Source organism: Aegilops tauschii, unplaced genomic scaffold, assembly GCF_002575655.3.
Source record: "Aegilops tauschii subsp. strangulata cultivar AL8/78 unplaced genomic scaffold, Aet v6.0 ptg000969l_obj, whole genome shotgun sequence".
Lineage (NCBI taxonomy): Eukaryota > Viridiplantae > Streptophyta > Magnoliopsida > Poales > Poaceae > Aegilops > Aegilops tauschii.
The window spans coordinates 69,028-90,825 of NW_027333187.1; the positions used below are offsets into that span (position 1 = coordinate 69,028).

Genomic DNA, 21,798 nt, shown 5'->3' on the forward strand with positions numbered 1-21,798 from the left:
AGTTTTACCACGGTTCAACCGCACCAGTGCCTATTTACCATGGTTTCGACCCCTTTCAGAACACGCTTGCCGCCGCTAGACGCGTGAATAATGAGCAGCGAGCTAAAACTTACCGTAAACGTGCAAAATAATAAAACGTGCTAAACATACGTCGCGCTCGTGCGTTTTGTTTTGCACGCGGTGCAAAACAAATTAAAAAGGGAATGCAACACGAGGACTTCCCAGGAGGTCACCCATCCTAGTACTACTCTCGCCCAAGCACGCTTAACTTCGGAGTTCTGATGGGATCCGGTGCTTTAGTGCTGGTATGATCGCATCCGACATGTTACCCCCGTCTTCGTCCCTTATGCTTGCCCCTCCCAGCTCCACTACACACACGATTGCACATTCCTTTGGCCGCTCCCGCTCAACTACGGAGACGAGTTTTACCACGGTTCAACCGCACCAGTGCCTATTTACCATGGTTTCGACCCCTTTCAGAACACGCTTGCCGCCGCTAGACGCGTGAATAATGAGCAGCGAGCTAAAACTTACCGTAAACGTGCAAAATAATAAAACGTGCTAAACATACGTCGCGCTCGTGCGTTTTGTTTTGCACGCGGTGCAAAACAAATTAAAAAGGGAATGCAACACGAGGACTTCCCAGGAGGTCACCAACCCTAGTACTACTCTCGCCCAAGCACGCTTAACTTCGGAGTTCTGATGGGATCCGGTGCTTTAGTGCTGGTATGATCGCATCCGACATGTTACCCCCGTCTTCGTCCCTTATGCTTGCCCCTCCCAGCTCCACTACACACACGATTGCACATTCCTTTGGCCGCTCCCGCTCAACTACGGAGACGAGTTTTACCACGGTTCAACCGCACCAGTGCCTATTTACCATGGTTTCGACCCCTTTCAGAACACGCTTGCCGCCGCTAGACGCGTGAATAATGAGCAGCGAGCTAAAACTTACCGTAAACGTGCAAAATAATAAAACGTGCTAAACATACGTCGCGCTCGTGCGTTTTGTTTTGCACGCGGTGCAAAACAAATTAAAAAGGGAATGCAACACGAGGACTTCCCAGGAGGTCACCCATCCTAGTACTACTCTCGCCCAAGCACGCTTAACTTCGGAGTTCTGATGGGATCCGGTGCTTTAGTGCTGGTATGATCGCATCCGACATGTTACCCCCGTCTTCGTCCCTTATGCTTGCCCCTCCCAGCTCCACTACACACACGATTGCACATTCCTTTGGCCGCTCCCGCTCAACTACGGAGACGAGTTTTACCACGGTTCAACCGCACCAGTGCCTATTTACCATGGTTTCGACCCCTTTCAGAACACGCTTGCCGCCGCTAGACGCGTGAATAATGAGCAGCGAGCTAAAACTTACCGTAAACGTGCAAAATAATAAAACGTGCTAAACCTACGTCGCGCTCGTGCGTTTTGTTTTGCACGCGGTGCAAAACAAATTAAAAAGGGAATGCAACACGAGGACTTCCCAGGAGGTCACCCACCCTAGTACTACTCTCGCCCAAGCACGCTTAACTTCGGAGTTCTGATGGGATCCGGTGCTTTAGTGCTGGTATGATCGCATCCGACATGTTACCCCCGTCTTCGTCCCTTATGCTTGCCCCTCCCAGCTCCACTACACACACGATTGCACATTCCTTTGGCCGCTCCCGCTCAACTACGGAGACGAGTTTTACCACGGTTCAACCGCACCAGTGCCTATTTACCATGGTTTCGACCCCTTTCAGAACACGCTTGCCGCCGCTAGACGCGTGAATAATGAGCAGCGAGCTAAAACTTACCGTAAACGTGCAAAATAATAAAACGTGCTAAACATACGTCGCGCTCGTGCGTTTTGTTTTGCACGCGGTGCAAAACAAATTAAAAAGGGAATGCAACACGAGGACTTCCCAGGAGGTCACCCATCCTAGTACTACTCTCGCCCAAGCACGCTTAACTTCGGAGTTCTGATGGGATCCGGTGCTTTAGTGCTGGTATGATCGCATCCGACATGTTACCCCCGTCTTCGTCCCTTATGCTTGCCCCTCCCAGCTCCACTACACACACGATTGCACATTCCTTTGGCCGCTCCCGCTCAACTACGGAGACGAGTTTTACCACGGTTCAACCGCACCAGTGCCTATTTACCATGGTTTCGACCCCTTTCAGAACACGCTTGCCGCCGCTAGACGCGTGAATAATGAGCAGCGAGCTAAAACTTACCGTAAACGTGCAAAATAATAAAACGTGCTAAACATACGTCGCGCTCGTGCGTTTTGTTTTGCACGCGGTGCAAAACAAATTAAAAAGGGAATGCAACACGAGGACTTCCCAGGAGGTCACCCACCCTAGTACTACTCTCGCCCAAGCACGCTTAACTTCGGAGTTCTGATGGGATCCGGTGCTTTAGTGCTGGTATGATCGCATCCGACATGTTACCCCCGTCTTCGTCCCTTATGCTTGCCCCTCCCAGCTCCACTACACACACGATTGCACATTCCTTTGGCCGCTCCCGCTCAACTACGGAGACGAGTTTTACCACGGTTCAACCGCACCAGTGCCTATTTACCATGGTTTCGACCCCTTTCAGAACACGCTTGCCGCCGCTAGACGCGTGAATAATGAGAAGCGAGCTAAAACTTACCGTAAACGTGCAAAATAATAAAACGTGCTAAACATACGTCGCGCTCGTGCGTTTTGTTTTGCACGCGGTGCAAAACAAATTAAAAAGGGAATGCAACACGAGGACTTCCCAGGAGGTCACCCATCCTAGTACTACTCTCGCCCAAGCACGCTTAACTTCGGAGTTCTGATGGGATCCGGTGCTTTAGTGCTGGTATGATCGCATCCGACATGTTACCCCCGTCTTCGTCCCTTATGCTTGCCCCTCCCAGCTCCACTACACACACGATTGCACATTCCTTTGGCCGCTCCCGCTCAACTACGGAGACGAGTTTTACCACGGTTCAACCGCACCAGTGCCTATTTACCATGGTTTCGACCCCTTTCAGAACACGCTTGCCGCCGCTAGACGCGTGAATAATGAGCAGCGAGCTAAAACTTACCGTAAACGTGCAAAATAATAAAACGTGCTAAACATACGTCGCGCTCGTGCGTTTTGTTTTGCACGCGGTGCAAAACAAATTAAAAAGGGAATGCAACACGAGGACTTCCCAGGAGGTCACCCATCCTAGTACTACTCTCGCCCAAGCACGCTTAACTTCGGAGTTCTGATGGGATCCGGTGCTTTAGTGCTGGTATGATCGCATCCGACATGTTACCCCCGTCTTCGTCCCTTATGCTTGCCCCTCCCAGCTCCACTACACACACGATTGCACATTCCTTTGGCCGCTCCCGCTCAACTACGGAGACGAGTTTTACCACGGTTCAACCGCACCAGTGCCTATTTACCATGGTTTCGACCCCTTTCAGAACACGCTTGCCGCCGCTAGACGCGTGAATAATGAGCAGCGAGCTAAAACTTACCGTAAACGTGCAAAATAATAAAACGTGCTAAACATACGTCGCGCTCGTGCGTTTTGTTTTGCACGCGGTGCAAAACAAATTAAAAAGGGAATGCAACACGAGGACTTCCCAGGAGGTCACCCACCCTAGTACTACTCTCGCCCAAGCACGCTTAACTTCGGAGTTCTGATGGGATCCGGTGCTTTAGTGCTGGTATGATCGCATCCGACATGTTACCCCCGTCTTCGTCCCTTATGCTTGCCCCTCCCAGCTCCACTACACACACGATTGCACATTCCTTTGGCCGCTCCCGCTCAACTACGGAGACGAGTTTTACCACGGTTCAACCGCACCAGTGCCTATTTACCATGGTTTCGACCCCTTTCAGAACACGCTTGCCGCCGCTAGACGCGTGAATAATGAGCAGCGAGCTAAAACTTACCGTAAACGTGCAAAATAATAAAACGTGCTAAACATACGTCGCGCTCGTGCGTTTTGTTTTGCACGCGGTGCAAAACAAATTAAAAAGGGAATGCAACACGAGGACTTCCCAGGAGGTCACCCATCCTAGTACTACTCTCGCCCAAGCACGCTTAACTTCGGAGTTCTGATGGGATCCGGTGCTTTAGTGCTGGTATGATCGCATCCGACATGTTACCCCCGTCTTCGTCCCTTATGCTTGCCCCTCCCAGCTCCACTACACACACGATTGCACATTCCTTTGGCCGCTCCCGCTCAACTACGGAGACGAGTTTTACCACGGTTCAACCGCACCAGTGCCTATTTACCATGGTTTCGACCCCTTTCAGAACACGCTTGCCGCCGCTAGACGCGTGAATAATGAGCAGCGAGCTAAAACTTACCGTAAACGTGCAAAATAATAAAACGTGCTAAACATACGTCGCGCTCGTGCGTTTTGTTTTGCACGCGGTGCAAAACAAATTAAAAAGGGAATGCAACACGAGGACTTCCCAGGAGGTCACCCATCCTAGTACTACTCTCGCCCAAGCACGCTTAACTTCGGAGTTCTGATGGGATCCGGTGCTTTAGTGCTGGTATGATCGCATCCGACATGTTACCCCCGTCTTCGTCCCTTATGCTTGCCCCTCCCAGCTCCACTACACACACGATTGCACATTCCTTTGGCCGCTCCCGCTCAACTACGGAGACGAGTTTTACCACGGTTCAACCGCACCAGTGCCTATTTACCATGGTTTCGACCCCTTTCAGAACACGCTTGCCGCCGCTAGACGCGTGAATAATGAGCAGCGAGCTAAAACTTACCGTAAACGTGCAAAATAATAAAACGTGCTAAACATACGTCGCGCTCGTGCGTTTTGTTTTGCACGCGGTGCAAAACAAATTAAAAAGGGAATGCAACACGAGGACTTCCCAGGAGGTCACCCACCCTAGTACTACTCTCGCCCAAGCACGCTTAACTTCGGAGTTCTGATGGGATCCGGTGCTTTAGTGCTGGTATGATCGCATCCGACATGTTACCCCCGTCTTCGTCCCTTATGCTTGCCCCTCCCAGCTCCACTACACACACGATTGCACATTCCTTTGGCCGCTCCCGCTCAACTACGGAGACGAGTTTTACCACGGTTCAACCGCACCAGTGCCTATTTACCATGGTTTCGACCCCTTTCAGAACACGCTTGCCGCCGCTAGACGCGTGAATAATGAGCAGCGAGCTAAAACTTACCGTAAACGTGCAAAATAATAAAACGTGCTAAACATACGTCGCGCTCGTGCGTTTTGTTTTGCACGCGGTGCAAAACAAATTAAAAAGGGAATGCAACACGAGGACTTCCCAGGAGGTCACCCATCCTAGTACTACTCTCGCCCAAGCACGCTTAACTTCGGAGTTCTGATGGGATCCGGTGCTTTAGTGCTGGTATGATCGCATCCGACATGTTACCCCCGTCTTCGTCCCTTATGCTTGCCCCTCCCAGCTCCACTACACACACGATTGCACATTCCTTTGGCCGCTCCCGCTCAACTACGGAGACGAGTTTTACCACGGTTCAACCGCACCAGTGCCTATTTACCATGGTTTCGACCCCTTTCAGAACACGCTTGCCGCCGCTAGACGCGTGAATAATGAGCAGCGAGCTAAAACTTACCGTAAACGTGCAAAATAATAAAACGTGCTAAACATACGTCGCGCTCGTGCGTTTTGTTTTGCACGCGGTGCAAAACAAATTAAAAAGGGAATGCAACACGAGGACTTCCCAGGAGGTCACCCATCCTAGTACTACTCTCGCCCAAGCACGCTTAACTTCGGAGTTCTGATGGGATCCGGTGCTTTAGTGCTGGTATGATCGCATCCGACATGTTACCCCCGTCTTCGTCCCTTATGCTTGCCCCTCCCAGCTCCACTACACACACGATTGCACATTCCTTTGGCCGCTCCCGCTCAACTACGGAGACGAGTTTTACCACGGTTCAACCGCACCAGTGCCTATTTACCATGGTTTCGACCCCTTTCAGAACACGCTTGCCGCCGCTAGACGCGTGAATAATGAGCAGCGAGCTAAAACTTACCGTAAACGTGCAAAATAATAAAACGTGCTAAACATACGTCGCGCTCGTGCGTTTTGTTTTGCACGCGGTGCAAAACAAATTAAAAAGGGAATGCAACACGAGGACTTCCCAGGAGGTCACCCATCCTAGTACTACTCTCGCCCAAGCACGCTTAACTTCGGAGTTCTGATGGGATCCGGTGCTTTAGTGCTGGTATGATCGCATCCGACATGTTACCCCCGTCTTCGTCCCTTATGCTTGCCCCTCCCAGCTCCACTACACACACGATTGCACATTCCTTTGGCCGCTCCCGCTCAACTACGGAGACGAGTTTTACCACGGTTCAACCGCACCAGTGCCTATTTACCATGGTTTCGACCCCTTTCAGAACACGCTTGCCGCCGCTAGACGCGTGAATAATGAGCAGCGAGCTAAAACTTACCGTAAACGTGCAAAATAATAAAACGTGCTAAACATACGTCGCGCTCGTGCGTTTTGTTTTGCACGCGGTGCAAAACAAATTAAAAAGGGAATGCAACACGAGGACTTCCCAGGAGGTCACCCATCCTAGTACTACTCTCGCCCAAGCACGCTTAACTTCGGAGTTCTGATGGGATCCGGTGCTTTAGTGCTGGTATGATCGCATCCGACATGTTACCCCCGTCTTCGTCCCTTATGCTTGCCCCTCCCAGCTCCACTACACACACGATTGCACATTCCTTTGGCCGCTCCCGCTCAACTACGGAGACGAGTTTTACCACGGTTCAACCGCACCAGTGCCTATTTACCATGGTTTCGACCCCTTTCAGAACACGCTTGCCGCCGCTAGACGCGTGAATAATGAGCAGCGAGCTAAAACTTACCGTAAACGTGCAAAATAATAAAACGTGCTAAACATACGTCGCGCTCGTGCGTTTTGTTTTGCACGCGGTGCAAAACAAATTAAAAAGGGAATGCAACACGAGGACTTCCCAGGAGGTCACCCATCCTAGTACTACTCTCGCCCAAGCACGCTTAACTTCGGAGTTCTGATGGGATCCGGTGCTTTAGTGCTGGTATGATCGCATCCGACATGTTACCCCCGTCTTCGTCCCTTATGCTTGCCCCTCCCAGCTCCACTACACACACGATTGCACATTCCTTTGGCCGCTCCCGCTCAACTACGGAGACGAGTTTTACCACGGTTCAACCGCACCAGTGCCTATTTACCATGGTTTCGACCCCTTTCAGAACACGCTTGCCGCCGCTAGACGCGTGAATAATGAGCAGCGAGCTAAAACTTACCGTAAACGTGCAAAATAATAAAACGTGCTAAACATACGTCGCGCTCGTGCGTTTTGTTTTGCACGCGGTGCAAAACAAATTAAAAAGGGAATGCAACACGAGGACTTCCCAGGAGGTCACCCATCCTAGTACTACTCTCGCCCAAGCACGCTTAACTTCGGAGTTCTGATGGGATCCGGTGCTTTAGTGCTGGTATGATCGCATCCGACATGTTACCCCCGTCTTCGTCCCTTATGCTTGCCCCTCCCAGCTCCACTACACACACGATTGCACATTCCTTTGGCCGCTCCCGCTCAACTACGGAGACGAGTTTTACCACGGTTCAACCGCACCAGTGCCTATTTACCATGGTTTCGACCCCTTTCAGAACACGCTTGCCGCCGCTAGACGCGTGAATAATGAGCAGCGAGCTAAAACTTACCGTAAACGTGCAAAATAATAAAACGTGCTAAACATACGTCGCGCTCGTGCGTTTTGTTTTGCACGCGGTGCAAAACAAATTAAAAAGGGAATGCAACACGAGGACTTCCCAGGAGGTCACCCATCCTAGTACTACTCTCGCCCAAGCACGCTTAACTTCGGAGTTCTGATGGGATCCGGTGCTTTAGTGCTGGTATGATCGCATCCGACATGTTACCCCCGTCTTCGTCCCTTATGCTTGCCCCTCCCAGCTCCACTACACACACGATTGCACATTCCTTTGGCCGCTCCCGCTCAACTACGGAGACGAGTTTTACCACGGTTCAACCGCACCAGTGCCTATTTACCATGGTTTCGACCCCTTTCAGAACACGCTTGCCGCCGCTAGACGCGTGAATAATGAGCAGCGAGCTAAAACTTACCGTAAACGTGCAAAATAATAAAACGTGCTAAACATACGTCGCGCTCGTGCGTTTTGTTTTGCACGCGGTGCAAAACAAATTAAAAAGGGAATGCAACACGAGGACTTCCCAGGAGGTCACCCATCCTAGTACTACTCTCGCCCAAGCACGCTTAACTTCGGAGTTCTGATGGGATCCGGTGCTTTAGTGCTGGTATGATCGCATCCGACATGTTACCCCCGTCTTCGTCCCTTATGCTTGCCCCTCCCAGCTCCACTACACACACGATTGCACATTCCTTTGGCCGCTCCCGCTCAACTACGGAGACGAGTTTTACCACGGTTCAACCGCACCAGTGCCTATTTACCATGGTTTCGACCCCTTTCAGAACACGCTTGCCGCCGCTAGACGCGTGAATAATGAGCAGCGAGCTAAAACTTACCGTAAACGTGCAAAATAATAAAACGTGCTAAACATACGTCGCGCTCGTGCGTTTTGTTTTGCACGCGGTGCAAAACAAATTAAAAAGGGAATGCAACACGAGGACTTCCCAGGAGGTCACCCATCCTAGTACTACTCTCGCCCAAGCACGCTTAACTTCGGAGTTCTGATGGGATCCGGTGCTTTAGTGCTGGTATGATCGCATCCGACATGTTACCCCCGTCTTCGTCCCTTATGCTTGCCCCTCCCAGCTCCACTACACACACGATTGCACATTCCTTTGGCCGCTCCCGCTCAACTACGGAGACGAGTTTTACCACGGTTCAACCGCACCAGTGCCTATTTACCATGGTTTCGACCCCTTTCAGAACACGCTTGCCGCCGCTAGACGCGTGAATAATGAGCAGCGAGCTAAAACTTACCGTAAACGTGCAAAATAATAAAACGTGCTAAACATACGTCGCGCTCGTGCGTTTTGTTTTGCACGCGGTGCAAAACAAATTAAAAAGGGAATGCAACACGAGGACTTCCCAGGAGGTCACCCATCCTAGTACTACTCTCGCCCAAGCACGCTTAACTTCGGAGTTCTGATGGGATCCGGTGCTTTAGTGCTGGTATGATCGCATCCGACATGTTACCCCCGTCTTCGTCCCTTATGCTTGCCCCTCCCAGCTCCACTACACACACGATTGCACATTCCTTTGGCCGCTCCCGCTCAACTACGGAGACGAGTTTTACCACGGTTCAACCGCACCAGTGCCTATTTACCATGGTTTCGACCCCTTTCAGAACACGCTTGCCGCCGCTAGACGCTGTGAATAATGAGCAGCGAGCTAAAACTTACCGTAAACGTGCAAAATAATAAAACGTGCTAAACATACGTCGCGCTCGTGCGTTTTGTTTTGCACGCGGTGCAAAACAAATTAAAAAGGGAATGCAACACGAGGACTTCCCAGGAGGTCACCCATCCTAGTACTACTCTCGCCCAAGCACGCTTAACTTCGGAGTTCTGATGGGATCCGGTGCTTTAGTGCTGGTATGATCGCATCCGACATGTTACCCCCGTCTTCGTCCCTTATGCTTGCCCCTCCCAGCTCCACTACACACACGATTGCACATTCCTTTGGCCGCTCCCGCTCAACTACGGAGACGAGTTTTACCACGGTTCAACCGCACCAGTGCCTATTTACCATGGTTTCGACCCCTTTCAGAACACGCTTGCCGCCGCTAGACGCGTGAATAATGAGCAGCGAGCTAAAACTTACCGTAAACGTGCAAAATAATAAAACGTGCTAAACATACGTCGCGCTCGTGCGTTTTGTTTTGCACGCGGTGCAAAACAAATTAAAAAGGGAATGCAACACGAGGACTTCCCAGGAGGTCACCCATCCTAGTACTACTCTCGCCCAAGCACGCTTAACTTCGGAGTTCTGATGGGATCCGGTGCTTTAGTGCTGGTATGATCGCATCCGACATGTTACCCCCGTCTTCGTCCCTTATGCTTGCCCCTCCCAGCTCCACTACACACACGATTGCACATTCCTTTGGCCGCTCCCGCTCAACTACGGAGACGAGTTTTACCACGGTTCAACCGCACCAGTGCCTATTTACCATGGTTTCGACCCCTTTCAGAACACGCTTGCCGCCGCTAGACGCGTGAATAATGAGCAGCGAGCTAAAACTTACCGTAAACGTGCAAAATAATAAAACGTGCTAAACATACGTCGCGCTCGTGCGTTTTGTTTTGCACGCGGTGCAAAACAAATTAAAAAGGGAATGCAACACGAGGACTTCCCAGGAGGTCACCCATCCTAGTACTACTCTCGCCCAAGCACGCTTAACTTCGGAGTTCTGATGGGATCCGGTGCTTTAGTGCTGGTATGATCGCATCCGACATGTTACCCCCGTCTTCGTCCCTTATGCTTGCCCCTCCCAGCTCCACTACACACACGATTGCACATTCCTTTGGCCGCTCCCGCTCAACTACGGAGACGAGTTTTACCACGGTTCAACCGCACCAGTGCCTATTTACCATGGTTTCGACCCCTTTCAGAACACGCTTGCCGCCGCTAGACGCGTGAATAATGAGCAGCGAGCTAAAACTTACCGTAAACGTGCAAAATAATAAAACGTGCTAAACATACGTCGCGCTCGTGCGTTTTGTTTTGCACGCGGTGCAAAACAAATTAAAAAGGGAATGCAACACGAGGACTTCCCAGGAGGTCACCCATCCTAGTACTACTCTCGCCCAAGCACGCTTAACTTCGGAGTTCTGATGGGATCCGGTGCTTTAGTGCTGGTATGATCGCATCCGACATGTTACCCCCGTCTTCGTCCCTTATGCTTGCCCCTCCCAGCTCCACTACACACACGATTGCACATTCCTTTGGCCGCTCCCGCTCAACTACGGAGACGAGTTTTACCACGGTTCAACCGCACCAGTGCCTATTTACCATGGTTTCGACCCCTTTCAGAACACGCTTGCCGCCGCTAGACGCGTGAATAATGAGCAGCGAGCTAAAACTTACCGTAAACGTGCAAAATAATAAAACGTGCTAAACATACGTCGCGCTCGTGCGTTTTGTTTTGCACGCGGTGCAAAACAAATTAAAAAGGGAATGCAACACGAGGACTTCCCAGGAGGTCACCCATCCTAGTACTACTCTCGCCCAAGCACGCTTAACTTCGGAGTTCTGATGGGATCCGGTGCTTTAGTGCTGGTATGATCGCATCCGACATGTTACCCCCGTCTTCGTCCCTTATGCTTGCCCCTCCCAGCTCCACTACACACACGATTGCACATTCCTTTGGCCGCTCCCGCTCAACTACGGAGACGAGTTTTACCACGGTTCAACCGCACCAGTGCCTATTTACCATGGTTTCGACCCCTTTCAGAACACGCTTGCCGCCGCTAGACGCGTGAATAATGAGCAGCGAGCTAAAACTTACCGTAAACGTGCAAAATAATAAAACGTGCTAAACATACGTCGCGCTCGTGCGTTTTGTTTTGCACGCGGTGCAAAACAAATTAAAAAGGGAATGCAACACGAGGACTTCCCAGGAGGTCACCCATCCTAGTACTACTCTCGCCCAAGCACGCTTAACTTCGGAGTTCTGATGGGATCCGGTGCTTTAGTGCTGGTATGATCGCATCCGACATGTTACCCCCGTCTTCGTCCCTTATGCTTGCCCCTCCCAGCTCCACTACACACACGATTGCACATTCCTTTGGCCGCTCCCGCTCAACTACGGAGACGAGTTTTACCACGGTTCAACCGCACCAGTGCCTATTTACCATGGTTTCGACCCCTTTCAGAACACGCTTGCCGCCGCTAGACGCGTGAATAATGAGCAGCGAGCTAAAACTTACCGTAAACGTGCAAAATAATAAAACGTGCTAAACATACGTCGCGCTCGTGCGTTTTGTTTTGCACGCGGTGCAAAACAAATTAAAAAGGGAATGCAACACGAGGACTTCCCAGGAGGTCACCCATCCTAGTACTACTCTCGCCCAAGCACGCTTAACTTCGGAGTTCTGATGGGATCCGGTGCTTTAGTGCTGGTATGATCGCATCCGACATGTTACCCCCGTCTTCGTCCCTTATGCTTGCCCCTCCCAGCTCCACTACACACACGATTGCACATTCCTTTGGCCGCTCCCGCTCAACTACGGAGACGAGTTTTACCACGGTTCAACCGCACCAGTGCCTATTTACCATGGTTTCGACCCCTTTCAGAACACGCTTGCCGCCGCTAGACGCGTGAATAATGAGCAGCGAGCTAAAACTTACCGTAAACGTGCAAAATAATAAAACGTGCTAAACATACGTCGCGCTCGTGCGTTTTGTTTTGCACGCGGTGCAAAACAAATTAAAAAGGGAATGCAACACGAGGACTTCCCAGGAGGTCACCCATCCTAGTACTACTCTCGCCCAAGCACGCTTAACTTCGGAGTTCTGATGGGATCCGGTGCTTTAGTGCTGGTATGATCGCATCCGACATGTTACCCCCGTCTTCGTCCCTTATGCTTGCCCCTCCCAGCTCCACTACACACACGATTGCACATTCCTTTGGCCGCTCCCGCTCAACTACGGAGACGAGTTTTACCACGGTTCAACCGCACCAGTGCCTATTTACCATGGTTTCGACCCCTTTCAGAACACGCTTGCCGCCGCTAGACGCGTGAATAATGAGCAGCGAGCTAAAACTTACCGTAAACGTGCAAAATAATAAAACGTGCTAAACATACGTCGCGCTCGTGCGTTTTGTTTTGCACGCGGTGCAAAACAAATTAAAAAGGGAATGCAACACGAGGACTTCCCAGGAGGTCACCCATCCTAGTACTACTCTCGCCCAAGCACGCTTAACTTCGGAGTTCTGATGGGATCCGGTGCTTTAGTGCTGGTATGATCGCATCCGACATGTTACCCCCGTCTTCGTCCCTTATGCTTGCCCCTCCCAGCTCCACTACACACACGATTGCACATTCCTTTGGCCGCTCCCGCTCAACTACGGAGACGAGTTTTACCACGGTTCAACCGCACCAGTGCCTATTTACCATGGTTTCGACCCCTTTCAGAACACGCTTGCCGCCGCTAGACGCGTGAATAATGAGCAGCGAGCTAAAACTTACCGTAAACGTGCAAAATAATAAAACGTGCTAAACATACGTCGCGCTCGTGCGTTTTGTTTTGCACGCGGTGCAAAACAAATTAAAAAGGGAATGCAACACGAGGACTTCCCAGGAGGTCACCCATCCTAGTACTACTCTCGCCCAAGCACGCTTAACTTCGGAGTTCTGATGGGATCCGGTGCTTTAGTGCTGGTATGATCGCATCCGACATGTTACCCCCGTCTTCGTCCCTTATGCTTGCCCCTCCCAGCTCCACTACACACACGATTGCACATTCCTTTGGCCGCTCCCGCTCAACTACGGAGACGAGTTTTACCACGGTTCAACCGCACCAGTGCCTATTTACCATGGTTTCGACCCCTTTCAGAACACGCTTGCCGCCGCTAGACGCGTGAATAATGAGCAGCGAGCTAAAACTTACCGTAAACGTGCAAAATAATAAAACGTGCTAAACATACGTCGCGCTCGTGCGTTTTGTTTTGCACGCGGTGCAAAACAAATTAAAAAGGGAATGCAACACGAGGACTTCCCAGGAGGTCACCCATCCTAGTACTACTCTCGCCCAAGCACGCTTAACTTCGGAGTTCTGATGGGATCCGGTGCTTTAGTGCTGGTATGATCGCATCCGACATGTTACCCCCGTCTTCGTCCCTTATGCTTGCCCCTCCCAGCTCCACTACACACACGATTGCACATTCCTTTGGCCGCTCCCGCTCAACTACGGAGACGAGTTTTACCACGGTTCAACCGCACCAGTGCCTATTTACCATGGTTTCGACCCCTTTCAGAACACGCTTGCCGCCGCTAGACGCGTGAATAATGAGCAGCGAGCTAAAACTTACCGTAAACGTGCAAAATAATAAAACGTGCTAAACATACGTCGCGCTCGTGCGTTTTGTTTTGCACGCGGTGCAAAACAAATTAAAAAGGGAATGCAACACGAGGACTTCCCAGGAGGTCACCCATCCTAGTACTACTCTCGCCCAAGCACGCTTAACTTCGGAGTTCTGATGGGATCCGGTGCTTTAGTGCTGGTATGATCGCATCCGACATGTTACCCCCGTCTTCGTCCCTTATGCTTGCCCCTCCCAGCTCCACTACACACACGATTGCACATTCCTTTGGCCGCTCCCGCTCAACTACGGAGACGAGTTTTACCACGGTTCAACCGCACCAGTGCCTATTTACCATGGTTTCGACCCCTTTCAGAACACGCTTGCCGCCGCTAGACGCGTGAATAATGAGCAGCGAGCTAAAACTTACCGTAAACGTGCAAAATAATAAAACGTGCTAAACATACGTCGCGCTCGTGCGTTTTGTTTTGCACGCGGTGCAAAACAAATTAAAAAGGGAATGCAACACGAGGACTTCCCAGGAGGTCACCCATCCTAGTACTACTCTCGCCCAAGCACGCTTAACTTCGGAGTTCTGATGGGATCCGGTGCTTTAGTGCTGGTATGATCGCATCCGACATGTTACCCCCGTCTTCGTCCCTTATGCTTGCCCCTCCCAGCTCCACTACACACACGATTGCACATTCCTTTGGCCGCTCCCGCTCAACTACGGAGACGAGTTTTACCACGGTTCAACCGCACCAGTGCCTATTTACCATGGTTTCGACCCCTTTCAGAACACGCTTGCCGCCGCTAGACGCGTGAATAATGAGCAGCGAGCTAAAACTTACCGTAAACGTGCAAAATAATAAAACGTGCTAAACATACGTCGCGCTCGTGCGTTTTGTTTTGCACGCGGTGCAAAACAAATTAAAAAGGGAATGCAACACGAGGACTTCCCAGGAGGTCACCCATCCTAGTACTACTCTCGCCCAAGCACGCTTAACTTCGGAGTTCTGATGGGATCCGGTGCTTTAGTGCTGGTATGATCGCATCCGACATGTTACCCCCGTCTTCGTCCCTTATGCTTGCCCCTCCCAGCTCCACTACACACACGATTGCACATTCCTTTGGCCGCTCCCGCTCAACTACGGAGACGAGTTTTACCACGGTTCAACCGCACCAGTGCCTATTTACCATGGTTTCGACCCCTTTCAGAACACGCTTGCCGCCGCTAGACGCGTGAATAATGAGCAGCGAGCTAAAACTTACCGTAAACGTGCAAAATAATAAAACGTGCTAAACATACGTCGCGCTCGTGCGTTTTGTTTTGCACGCGGTGCAAAACAAATTAAAAAGGGAATGCAACACGAGGACTTCCCAGGAGGTCACCCATCCTAGTACTACTCTCGCCCAAGCACGCTTAACTTCGGAGTTCTGATGGGATCCGGTGCTTTAGTGCTGGTATGATCGCATCCGACATGTTACCCCCGTCTTCGTCCCTTATGCTTGCCCCTCCCAGCTCCACTACACACACGATTGCACATTCCTTTGGCCGCTCCCGCTCAACTACGGAGACGAGTTTTACCACGGTTCAACCGCACCAGTGCCTATTTACCATGGTTTCGACCCCTTTCAGAACACGCTTGCCGCCGCTAGACGCGTGAATAATGAGCAGCGAGCTAAAACTTACCGTAAACGTGCAAAATAATAAAACGTGCTAAACATACGTCGCGCTCGTGCGTTTTGTTTTGCACGCGGTGCAAAACAAATTAAAAAGGGAATGCAACACGAGGACTTCCCAGGAGGTCACCCATCCTAGTACTACTCTCGCCCAAGCACGCTTAACTTCGGAGTTCTGATGGGATCCGGTGCTTTAGTGCTGGTATGATCGCATCCGACATGTTACCCCCGTCTTCGTCCCTTATGCTTGCCCCTCCCAGCTCCACTACACACACGATTGCACATTCCTTTGGCCGCTCCCGCTCAACTACGGAGACGAGTTTTACCACGGTTCAACCGCACCAGTGCCTATTTACCATGGTTTCGACCCCTTTCAGAACACGCTTGCCGCCGCTAGACGCGTGAATAATGAGCAGCGAGCTAAAACTTACCGTAAACGTGCAAAATAATAAAACGTGCTAAACATACGTCGCGCTCGTGCGTTTTGTTTTGCACGCGGTGCAAAACAAATTAAAAAGGGAATGCAACACGAGGACTTCCCAGGAGGTCACCCATCCTAGTACTACTCTCGCCCAAGCACGCTTAACTTCGGAGTTCTGATGGGATCCGGTGCTTTAGTGCTGGTATGATCGCATCCGACATGTTACCCCCGTCTTCGTCCCTTATGCTTGCCCCTCCCAGCTCCACTACACACACGATTGCACATTCCTTTGGCCGCTCCCGCTCAACTACGGAGACGAGTTTTACCACGGTTCAACCGCACCAGTGCCTATTTACCATGGTTTCGACCCCTTTCAGAACACGCTTGCCGCCGCTAGACGCGTGAATAATGAGCAGCGAGCTAAAACTTACCGTAAACGTGCAAAATAATAAAACGTGCTAAACATACGTCGCGCTCGTGCGTTTTGTTTTGCACGCGGTGCAAAACAAATTAAAAAGGGAATGCAACACGAGGACTTCCCAGGAGGTCACCCATCCTAGTACTACTCTCGCCCAAGCACGCTTAACTTCGGAGTTCTGATGGGATCCGGTGCTTTAGTGCTGGTATGATCGCATCCGACATGTTACCCCCGTCTTCGTCCCTTATGCTTGCCCCTCCCAGCTCCACTACACACACGATTGCACATTCCTTTGGCCGCTCCCGCTCAACTACGGAGACGAGTTTTACCACGGTTCAACCGCACCAGTGCCTATTTACCATGGTTTCGACCCCTTTCAGAACACGCTTGCCGCCGCTAGACGCGTGAATAATGAGCAGCGAGCTAAAACTTACCGTAAACGTGCAAAATAATAAAACGTGCTAAACATACGTCGCGCTCGTGCGTTTTGTTTTGCACGCGGTGCAAAACAAATTAAAAAGGGAATGCAACACGAGGACTTCCCAGGAGGTCACCCATCCTAGTACTACTCTCGCCCAAGCACGCTTAACTTCGGAGTTCTGATGGGATCCGGTGCTTTAGTGCTGGTATGATCGCATCCGACATGTTACCCCCGTCTTCGTCCCTTATGCTTGCCCCTCCCAGCTCCACTACACACACGATTGCACATTCCTTTGGCCGCTCCCGCTCAACTACGGAGACGAGTTTTACCACGGTTCAACCGCACCAGTGCCTATTTACCATGGTTTCGACCCCTTTCAGAACACGCTTGCCGCCGCTAGACGCGTGAATAATGAGCAGCGAGCTAAAACTTACCGTAAACGTGCAAAATAATAAAACGTGCTAAACATACGTCGCGCTCGTGCGTTTTGTTTTGCACGCGGTGCAAAACAAATTAAAAAGGGAATGCAACACGAGGACTTCCCAGGAGGTCACCCATCCTAGTACTACTCTCGCCCAAGCACGCTTAACTTCGGAGTTCTGATGGGATCCGGTGCTTTAGTGCTGGTATGATCGCATCCGACATGTTACCCCCGTCTTCGTCCCTTATGCTTGCCCCTCCCAGCTCCACTACACACACGATTGCACATTCCTTTGGCCGCTCCCGCTCAACTACGGAGACGAGTTTTACCACGGTTCAACCGCACCAGTGCCTATTTACCATGGTTTCGACCCCTTTCAGAACACGCTTGCCGCCGCTAGACGCGTGAATAATGAGCAGCGAGCTAAAACTTACCGTAAACGTGCAAAATAATAAAACGTGCTAAACATACGTCGCGCTCGTGCGTTTTGTTTTGCACGCGGTGCAAAACAAATTAAAAAGGGAATGCAACACGAGGACTTCCCAGGAGGTCACCCATCCTAGTACTACTCTCGCCCAAGCACGCTTAACTTCGGAGTTCTGATGGGATCCGGTGCTTTAGTGCTGGTATGATCGCATCCGACATGTTACCCCCGTCTTCGTCCCTTATGCTTGCCCCTCCCAGCTCCACTACACACACGATTGCACATTCCTTTGGCCGCTCCCGCTCAACTACGGAGACGAGTTTTACCACGGTTCAACCGCACCAGTGCCTATTTACCATGGTTTCGACCCCTTTCAGAACACGCTTGCCGCCGCTAGACGCGTGAATAATGAGCAGCGAGCTAAAACTTACCGTAAACGTGCAAAATAATAAAACGTGCTAAACATACGTCGCGCTCGTGCGTTTTGTTTTGCACGCGGTGCAAAACAAATTAAAAAGGGAATGCAACACGAGGACTTCCCAGGAGGTCACCCATCCTAGTACTACTCTCGCCCAAGCACGCTTAACTTCGGAGTTCTGATGGGATCCGGTGCTTTAGTGCTGGTATGATCGCATCCGACATGTTACCCCCGTCTTCGTCCCTTATGCTTGCCCCTCCCAGCTCCACTACACACACGATTGCACATTCCTTTGGCCGCTCCCGCTCAACTACGGAGACGAGTTTTACCACGGTTCAACCGCACCAGTGCCTATTTACCATGGTTTCGACCCCTTTCAGAACACGCTTGCCGCCGCTAGACGCGTGAATAATGAGCAGCGAGCTAAAACTTACCGTAAACGTGCAAAATAATAAAACGTGCTAAACATACGTCGCGCTCGTGCGTTTTGTTTTGCACGCGGTGCAAAACAAATTAAAAAGGGAATGCAACACGAGGACTTCCCAGGAGGTCACCCATCCTAGTACTACTCTCGCCCAAGCACGCTTAACTTCGGAGTTCTGATGGGATCCGGTGCTTTAGTGCTGGTATGATCGCATCCGACATGTTACCCCCGTCTTCGTCCCTTATGCTTGCCCCTCCCAGCTCCACTACACACACGATTGCACATTCCTTTGGCCGCTCCCGCTCAACTACGGAGACGAGTTTTACCACGGTTCAACCGCACCAGTGCCTATTTACCATGGTTTCGACCCCTTTCAGAACACGCTTGCCGCCGCTAGACGCGTGAATAATGAGCAGCGAGCTAAAACTTACCGTAAACGTGCAAAATAATAAAACGTGCTAAACATACGTCGCGCTCGTGCGTTTTGTTTTGCACGCGGTGCAAAACAAATTAAAAAGGGAATGCAACACGAGGACTTCCCAGGAGGTCACCCATCCTAGTACTACTCTCGCCCAAGCACGCTTAACTTCGGAGTTCTGATGGGATCCGGTGCTTTAGTGCTGGTATGATCGCATCCGACATGTTACCCCCGTCTTCGTCCCTTATGCTTGCCCCTCCCAGCTCCACTACACACACGATTGCACATTCCTTTGGCCGCTCCCGCTCAACTACGGAGACGAGTTTTACCACGGTTCAACCGCACCAGTGCCTATTTACCATGGTTTCGACCCCTTTCAGAACACGCTTGCCGCCGCTAGACGCGTGAATAATGAGCAGCGAGCTAAAACTTACCGTAAACGTGCAAAATAATAAAACGTGCTAAACATACGTCGCGCTCGTGCGTTTTGTTTTGCACGCGGTGCAAAACAAATTAAAAAGGGAATGCAACACGAGGACTTCCCAGGAGGTCACCCATCCTAGTACTACTCTCGCCCAAGCACGCTTAACTTCGGAGTTCTGATGGGATCCGGTGCTTTAGTGCTGGTATGATCGCATCCGACATGTTACCCCCGTCTTCGTCCCTTATGCTTGCCCCTCCCAGCTCCACTACACACACGATTGCACATTCCTTTGGCCGCTCCCGCTCAACTACGGAGACGAGTTTTACCACGGTTCAACCGCACCAGTGCCTATTTACCATGGTTTCGACCCCTTTCAGAACACGCTTGCCGCCGCTAGACGCGTGAATAATGAGCAGCGAGCTAAAACTTACCGTAAACGTGCAAAATAATAAAACGTGCTAAACATACGTCGCGCTCGTGCGTTTTGTTTTGCACGCGGTGCAAAACAAATTAAAAAGGGAATGCAACACGAGGACTTCCCAGGAGGTCACCCATCCTAGTACTACTCTCGCCCAAGCACGCTTAACTTCGGAGTTCTGATGGGATCCGGTGCTTTAGTGCTGGTATGATCGCATCCGACATGTTACCCCCGTCTTCGTCCCTTATGCTTGCCCCTCCCAGCTCCACTACACACACGATTGCACATTCCTTTGGCCGCTCCCGCTCAACTACGGAGACGAGTTTTACCACGGTTCAACCGCACCAGTGCCTATTTACCATGGTTTCGACCCCTTTCAGAACACGCTTGCCGCCGCTAGACGCGTGAATAATGAGCAGCGAGCTAAAACTTACCGTAAACGTGCAAAATAATAAAACGTGCTAACATACGTCGCGCTCGTGCGTTTTGTTTTGCACGCGGTGCAAAACAAATTAAAAAGGGAATGCAACACGAGGACTTCCCAGGAGGTCACCCATCCTAGTACTACTCTCGCCCAAGCACGCTTAACTTCGGAGTTCTGATGGGATCCGGTGCTTTAGTGCTGGTATGATCGCATCCGACATGTTACCCCCGTCTTCGTCCCTTATGCTTGCCCCTCCCAGCTCCACTACACACACGATTGCACATTCCTTTGGCCGCTCCCGCTCAACTACGGAGACGAGTTTTACCACGGTTCAACCGCACCAGTGCCTATTTACCATGGTTTCGACCCCTTTCAGAACACGCTTGCCGCCGCTAGACGCGTGAATAATGAGCAGCGAGCTAAAACTTACCGTAAACGTGCAAAATAATAAAACGTGCTAAACATACGTCGCGCTCGTGCGTTTTGTTTTGCACGCGGTGCAAAACAAATTAAAAAGGGAATGCAACACGAGGACTTCCCAGGAGGTCACCCATCCTAGTACTACTCTCGCCCAAGCACGCTTAACTTCGGAGTTCTGATGGGATCCGGTGCTTTAGTGCTGGTATGATCGCATCCGACATGTTACCCCCGTCTTCGTCCCTTATGCTTGCCCCTCCCAGCTCCACTACACACACGATTGCACATTCCTTTGGCCGCTCCCGCTCAACTACGGAGACGAGTTTTACCACGGTTCAACCGCACCAGTGCCTATTTACCATGGTTTCGACCCCTTTCAGAACACGCTTGCCGCCGCTAGACGCGTGAATAATGAGCAGCGAGCTAAAACTTACCGTAAACGTGCAAAATAATAAAACGTGCTAAACATACGTCGCGCTCGTGCGTTTTGTTTTGCACGCGGTGCAAAACAAATTAAAAAGGGAATGCAACACGAGGACTTCCCAGGAGGTCACCCATCCTAGTACTACTCTCGCCCAAGCACGCTTAACTTCGGAGTTCTGATGGGATCCGGTGCTTTAGTGCTGGTATGATCGCATCCGACATGTTACCCCCGTCTTCGTCCCTTATGCTTGCCCCTCCCAGCTCCACTACACACACGATTGCACATTCCTTTGGCCGCTCCCGCTCAACTACGGAGACGAGTTTTACCACGGTTCAACCGCACCAGTGCCTATTTACCATGGTTTCGACCCCTTTCAGAACACGCTTGCCGCCGCTAGACGCGTGAATAATGAGCAGCGAGCTAAAACTTACCGTAAACGTGCAAAATAATAAAACGTGCTAAACATACGTCGCGCTCGTGCGTTTTGTTTTGCACGCGGTGCAAAACAAATTAAAAAGGGAATGCAACACGAGGACTTCCCAGGAGGTCACCCATCCTAGTACTACTCTCGCCCAAGCACGCTTAACTTCGGAGTTCTGATGGGATCCGGTGCTTTAGTGCTGGTATGATCGCATCCGACATGTT

The 21,798-nt window shown here is 51.1% G+C and overlaps 52 non-coding genes across 52 annotated transcripts; all 52 read right to left on the reverse strand.

Moving 5' to 3' along the window:
* Positions 1-200: 200 nt before the first annotated feature.
* LOC141036129 (5S ribosomal RNA) lies at positions 201-319 on the reverse strand. The gene has a single exon (XR_012197632.1). It is a non-coding gene; the product is annotated as a 5S ribosomal RNA (ribosomal RNA).
* A 302-nt stretch (positions 320-621) lies between these two features.
* LOC141036302 (5S ribosomal RNA) lies at positions 622-740 on the reverse strand. The gene has a single exon (XR_012197804.1). It is a non-coding gene; the product is annotated as a 5S ribosomal RNA (ribosomal RNA).
* Positions 741-1,042: 302 nt separating this feature from the next.
* LOC141036131 (5S ribosomal RNA) lies at positions 1,043-1,161 on the reverse strand. The gene has a single exon (XR_012197634.1). It is a non-coding gene; the product is annotated as a 5S ribosomal RNA (ribosomal RNA).
* A 302-nt stretch (positions 1,162-1,463) lies between these two features.
* LOC141036263 (5S ribosomal RNA) lies at positions 1,464-1,582 on the reverse strand. The gene has a single exon (XR_012197766.1). It is a non-coding gene; the product is annotated as a 5S ribosomal RNA (ribosomal RNA).
* Positions 1,583-1,884: 302 nt separating this feature from the next.
* On the reverse strand, positions 1,885-2,003 carry LOC141036132 (5S ribosomal RNA). Its single transcript, XR_012197635.1, has one exon. It is a non-coding gene; the product is annotated as a 5S ribosomal RNA (ribosomal RNA).
* Positions 2,004-2,305: 302 nt separating this feature from the next.
* Positions 2,306-2,424, reverse strand: LOC141036264 (5S ribosomal RNA). Its single transcript, XR_012197767.1, has one exon. It is a non-coding gene; the product is annotated as a 5S ribosomal RNA (ribosomal RNA).
* A 302-nt stretch (positions 2,425-2,726) lies between these two features.
* LOC141036133 (5S ribosomal RNA) lies at positions 2,727-2,845 on the reverse strand. The gene has a single exon (XR_012197636.1). It is a non-coding gene; the product is annotated as a 5S ribosomal RNA (ribosomal RNA).
* A 302-nt stretch (positions 2,846-3,147) lies between these two features.
* LOC141036134 (5S ribosomal RNA) lies at positions 3,148-3,266 on the reverse strand. Its single transcript, XR_012197637.1, has one exon. It is a non-coding gene; the product is annotated as a 5S ribosomal RNA (ribosomal RNA).
* A 302-nt stretch (positions 3,267-3,568) lies between these two features.
* LOC141036265 (5S ribosomal RNA) lies at positions 3,569-3,687 on the reverse strand. The gene has a single exon (XR_012197768.1). It is a non-coding gene; the product is annotated as a 5S ribosomal RNA (ribosomal RNA).
* A 302-nt stretch (positions 3,688-3,989) lies between these two features.
* Positions 3,990-4,108, reverse strand: LOC141036135 (5S ribosomal RNA). Its single transcript, XR_012197638.1, has one exon. It is a non-coding gene; the product is annotated as a 5S ribosomal RNA (ribosomal RNA).
* A 302-nt stretch (positions 4,109-4,410) lies between these two features.
* On the reverse strand, positions 4,411-4,529 carry LOC141036137 (5S ribosomal RNA). The gene has a single exon (XR_012197640.1). It is a non-coding gene; the product is annotated as a 5S ribosomal RNA (ribosomal RNA).
* Positions 4,530-4,831: 302 nt separating this feature from the next.
* LOC141036266 (5S ribosomal RNA) lies at positions 4,832-4,950 on the reverse strand. The gene has a single exon (XR_012197769.1). It is a non-coding gene; the product is annotated as a 5S ribosomal RNA (ribosomal RNA).
* A 302-nt stretch (positions 4,951-5,252) lies between these two features.
* On the reverse strand, positions 5,253-5,371 carry LOC141036138 (5S ribosomal RNA). The gene has a single exon (XR_012197641.1). It is a non-coding gene; the product is annotated as a 5S ribosomal RNA (ribosomal RNA).
* Positions 5,372-5,673: 302 nt separating this feature from the next.
* LOC141036139 (5S ribosomal RNA) lies at positions 5,674-5,792 on the reverse strand. Its single transcript, XR_012197642.1, has one exon. It is a non-coding gene; the product is annotated as a 5S ribosomal RNA (ribosomal RNA).
* A 302-nt stretch (positions 5,793-6,094) lies between these two features.
* LOC141036140 (5S ribosomal RNA) lies at positions 6,095-6,213 on the reverse strand. The gene has a single exon (XR_012197643.1). It is a non-coding gene; the product is annotated as a 5S ribosomal RNA (ribosomal RNA).
* A 302-nt stretch (positions 6,214-6,515) lies between these two features.
* Positions 6,516-6,634, reverse strand: LOC141036141 (5S ribosomal RNA). The gene has a single exon (XR_012197644.1). It is a non-coding gene; the product is annotated as a 5S ribosomal RNA (ribosomal RNA).
* Positions 6,635-6,936: 302 nt separating this feature from the next.
* Positions 6,937-7,055, reverse strand: LOC141036142 (5S ribosomal RNA). Its single transcript, XR_012197645.1, has one exon. It is a non-coding gene; the product is annotated as a 5S ribosomal RNA (ribosomal RNA).
* A 302-nt stretch (positions 7,056-7,357) lies between these two features.
* LOC141036143 (5S ribosomal RNA) lies at positions 7,358-7,476 on the reverse strand. Its single transcript, XR_012197646.1, has one exon. It is a non-coding gene; the product is annotated as a 5S ribosomal RNA (ribosomal RNA).
* A 302-nt stretch (positions 7,477-7,778) lies between these two features.
* LOC141036144 (5S ribosomal RNA) lies at positions 7,779-7,897 on the reverse strand. The gene has a single exon (XR_012197647.1). It is a non-coding gene; the product is annotated as a 5S ribosomal RNA (ribosomal RNA).
* Positions 7,898-8,199: 302 nt separating this feature from the next.
* LOC141036145 (5S ribosomal RNA) lies at positions 8,200-8,318 on the reverse strand. Its single transcript, XR_012197648.1, has one exon. It is a non-coding gene; the product is annotated as a 5S ribosomal RNA (ribosomal RNA).
* Positions 8,319-8,620: 302 nt separating this feature from the next.
* Positions 8,621-8,739, reverse strand: LOC141036146 (5S ribosomal RNA). The gene has a single exon (XR_012197649.1). It is a non-coding gene; the product is annotated as a 5S ribosomal RNA (ribosomal RNA).
* Positions 8,740-9,041: 302 nt separating this feature from the next.
* LOC141036148 (5S ribosomal RNA) lies at positions 9,042-9,160 on the reverse strand. The gene has a single exon (XR_012197651.1). It is a non-coding gene; the product is annotated as a 5S ribosomal RNA (ribosomal RNA).
* A 303-nt stretch (positions 9,161-9,463) lies between these two features.
* Positions 9,464-9,582, reverse strand: LOC141036149 (5S ribosomal RNA). Its single transcript, XR_012197652.1, has one exon. It is a non-coding gene; the product is annotated as a 5S ribosomal RNA (ribosomal RNA).
* Positions 9,583-9,884: 302 nt separating this feature from the next.
* LOC141036150 (5S ribosomal RNA) lies at positions 9,885-10,003 on the reverse strand. Its single transcript, XR_012197653.1, has one exon. It is a non-coding gene; the product is annotated as a 5S ribosomal RNA (ribosomal RNA).
* A 302-nt stretch (positions 10,004-10,305) lies between these two features.
* Positions 10,306-10,424, reverse strand: LOC141036151 (5S ribosomal RNA). The gene has a single exon (XR_012197654.1). It is a non-coding gene; the product is annotated as a 5S ribosomal RNA (ribosomal RNA).
* A 302-nt stretch (positions 10,425-10,726) lies between these two features.
* LOC141036152 (5S ribosomal RNA) lies at positions 10,727-10,845 on the reverse strand. The gene has a single exon (XR_012197655.1). It is a non-coding gene; the product is annotated as a 5S ribosomal RNA (ribosomal RNA).
* Positions 10,846-11,147: 302 nt separating this feature from the next.
* On the reverse strand, positions 11,148-11,266 carry LOC141036153 (5S ribosomal RNA). Its single transcript, XR_012197656.1, has one exon. It is a non-coding gene; the product is annotated as a 5S ribosomal RNA (ribosomal RNA).
* Positions 11,267-11,568: 302 nt separating this feature from the next.
* On the reverse strand, positions 11,569-11,687 carry LOC141036154 (5S ribosomal RNA). The gene has a single exon (XR_012197657.1). It is a non-coding gene; the product is annotated as a 5S ribosomal RNA (ribosomal RNA).
* Positions 11,688-11,989: 302 nt separating this feature from the next.
* On the reverse strand, positions 11,990-12,108 carry LOC141036155 (5S ribosomal RNA). Its single transcript, XR_012197658.1, has one exon. It is a non-coding gene; the product is annotated as a 5S ribosomal RNA (ribosomal RNA).
* Positions 12,109-12,410: 302 nt separating this feature from the next.
* LOC141036156 (5S ribosomal RNA) lies at positions 12,411-12,529 on the reverse strand. Its single transcript, XR_012197659.1, has one exon. It is a non-coding gene; the product is annotated as a 5S ribosomal RNA (ribosomal RNA).
* A 302-nt stretch (positions 12,530-12,831) lies between these two features.
* Positions 12,832-12,950, reverse strand: LOC141036157 (5S ribosomal RNA). The gene has a single exon (XR_012197660.1). It is a non-coding gene; the product is annotated as a 5S ribosomal RNA (ribosomal RNA).
* A 302-nt stretch (positions 12,951-13,252) lies between these two features.
* On the reverse strand, positions 13,253-13,371 carry LOC141036159 (5S ribosomal RNA). The gene has a single exon (XR_012197662.1). It is a non-coding gene; the product is annotated as a 5S ribosomal RNA (ribosomal RNA).
* A 302-nt stretch (positions 13,372-13,673) lies between these two features.
* Positions 13,674-13,792, reverse strand: LOC141036160 (5S ribosomal RNA). Its single transcript, XR_012197663.1, has one exon. It is a non-coding gene; the product is annotated as a 5S ribosomal RNA (ribosomal RNA).
* A 302-nt stretch (positions 13,793-14,094) lies between these two features.
* On the reverse strand, positions 14,095-14,213 carry LOC141036161 (5S ribosomal RNA). Its single transcript, XR_012197664.1, has one exon. It is a non-coding gene; the product is annotated as a 5S ribosomal RNA (ribosomal RNA).
* Positions 14,214-14,515: 302 nt separating this feature from the next.
* On the reverse strand, positions 14,516-14,634 carry LOC141036162 (5S ribosomal RNA). Its single transcript, XR_012197665.1, has one exon. It is a non-coding gene; the product is annotated as a 5S ribosomal RNA (ribosomal RNA).
* A 302-nt stretch (positions 14,635-14,936) lies between these two features.
* Positions 14,937-15,055, reverse strand: LOC141036163 (5S ribosomal RNA). The gene has a single exon (XR_012197666.1). It is a non-coding gene; the product is annotated as a 5S ribosomal RNA (ribosomal RNA).
* Positions 15,056-15,357: 302 nt separating this feature from the next.
* On the reverse strand, positions 15,358-15,476 carry LOC141036164 (5S ribosomal RNA). Its single transcript, XR_012197667.1, has one exon. It is a non-coding gene; the product is annotated as a 5S ribosomal RNA (ribosomal RNA).
* Positions 15,477-15,778: 302 nt separating this feature from the next.
* On the reverse strand, positions 15,779-15,897 carry LOC141036165 (5S ribosomal RNA). The gene has a single exon (XR_012197668.1). It is a non-coding gene; the product is annotated as a 5S ribosomal RNA (ribosomal RNA).
* Positions 15,898-16,199: 302 nt separating this feature from the next.
* On the reverse strand, positions 16,200-16,318 carry LOC141036166 (5S ribosomal RNA). Its single transcript, XR_012197669.1, has one exon. It is a non-coding gene; the product is annotated as a 5S ribosomal RNA (ribosomal RNA).
* Positions 16,319-16,620: 302 nt separating this feature from the next.
* LOC141036167 (5S ribosomal RNA) lies at positions 16,621-16,739 on the reverse strand. The gene has a single exon (XR_012197670.1). It is a non-coding gene; the product is annotated as a 5S ribosomal RNA (ribosomal RNA).
* Positions 16,740-17,041: 302 nt separating this feature from the next.
* Positions 17,042-17,160, reverse strand: LOC141036168 (5S ribosomal RNA). Its single transcript, XR_012197671.1, has one exon. It is a non-coding gene; the product is annotated as a 5S ribosomal RNA (ribosomal RNA).
* Positions 17,161-17,462: 302 nt separating this feature from the next.
* On the reverse strand, positions 17,463-17,581 carry LOC141036170 (5S ribosomal RNA). The gene has a single exon (XR_012197673.1). It is a non-coding gene; the product is annotated as a 5S ribosomal RNA (ribosomal RNA).
* Positions 17,582-17,883: 302 nt separating this feature from the next.
* LOC141036171 (5S ribosomal RNA) lies at positions 17,884-18,002 on the reverse strand. The gene has a single exon (XR_012197674.1). It is a non-coding gene; the product is annotated as a 5S ribosomal RNA (ribosomal RNA).
* A 302-nt stretch (positions 18,003-18,304) lies between these two features.
* LOC141036172 (5S ribosomal RNA) lies at positions 18,305-18,423 on the reverse strand. Its single transcript, XR_012197675.1, has one exon. It is a non-coding gene; the product is annotated as a 5S ribosomal RNA (ribosomal RNA).
* Positions 18,424-18,725: 302 nt separating this feature from the next.
* Positions 18,726-18,844, reverse strand: LOC141036173 (5S ribosomal RNA). The gene has a single exon (XR_012197676.1). It is a non-coding gene; the product is annotated as a 5S ribosomal RNA (ribosomal RNA).
* Positions 18,845-19,146: 302 nt separating this feature from the next.
* Positions 19,147-19,265, reverse strand: LOC141036174 (5S ribosomal RNA). Its single transcript, XR_012197677.1, has one exon. It is a non-coding gene; the product is annotated as a 5S ribosomal RNA (ribosomal RNA).
* Positions 19,266-19,567: 302 nt separating this feature from the next.
* On the reverse strand, positions 19,568-19,686 carry LOC141036175 (5S ribosomal RNA). The gene has a single exon (XR_012197678.1). It is a non-coding gene; the product is annotated as a 5S ribosomal RNA (ribosomal RNA).
* A 302-nt stretch (positions 19,687-19,988) lies between these two features.
* On the reverse strand, positions 19,989-20,107 carry LOC141036176 (5S ribosomal RNA). The gene has a single exon (XR_012197679.1). It is a non-coding gene; the product is annotated as a 5S ribosomal RNA (ribosomal RNA).
* Positions 20,108-20,408: 301 nt separating this feature from the next.
* LOC141036177 (5S ribosomal RNA) lies at positions 20,409-20,527 on the reverse strand. The gene has a single exon (XR_012197680.1). It is a non-coding gene; the product is annotated as a 5S ribosomal RNA (ribosomal RNA).
* Positions 20,528-20,829: 302 nt separating this feature from the next.
* On the reverse strand, positions 20,830-20,948 carry LOC141036178 (5S ribosomal RNA). The gene has a single exon (XR_012197681.1). It is a non-coding gene; the product is annotated as a 5S ribosomal RNA (ribosomal RNA).
* A 302-nt stretch (positions 20,949-21,250) lies between these two features.
* Positions 21,251-21,369, reverse strand: LOC141036179 (5S ribosomal RNA). Its single transcript, XR_012197682.1, has one exon. It is a non-coding gene; the product is annotated as a 5S ribosomal RNA (ribosomal RNA).
* A 302-nt stretch (positions 21,370-21,671) lies between these two features.
* On the reverse strand, positions 21,672-21,790 carry LOC141036181 (5S ribosomal RNA). Its single transcript, XR_012197684.1, has one exon. It is a non-coding gene; the product is annotated as a 5S ribosomal RNA (ribosomal RNA).
* Between the last annotated feature and the right edge of the window lie 8 nt (positions 21,791-21,798).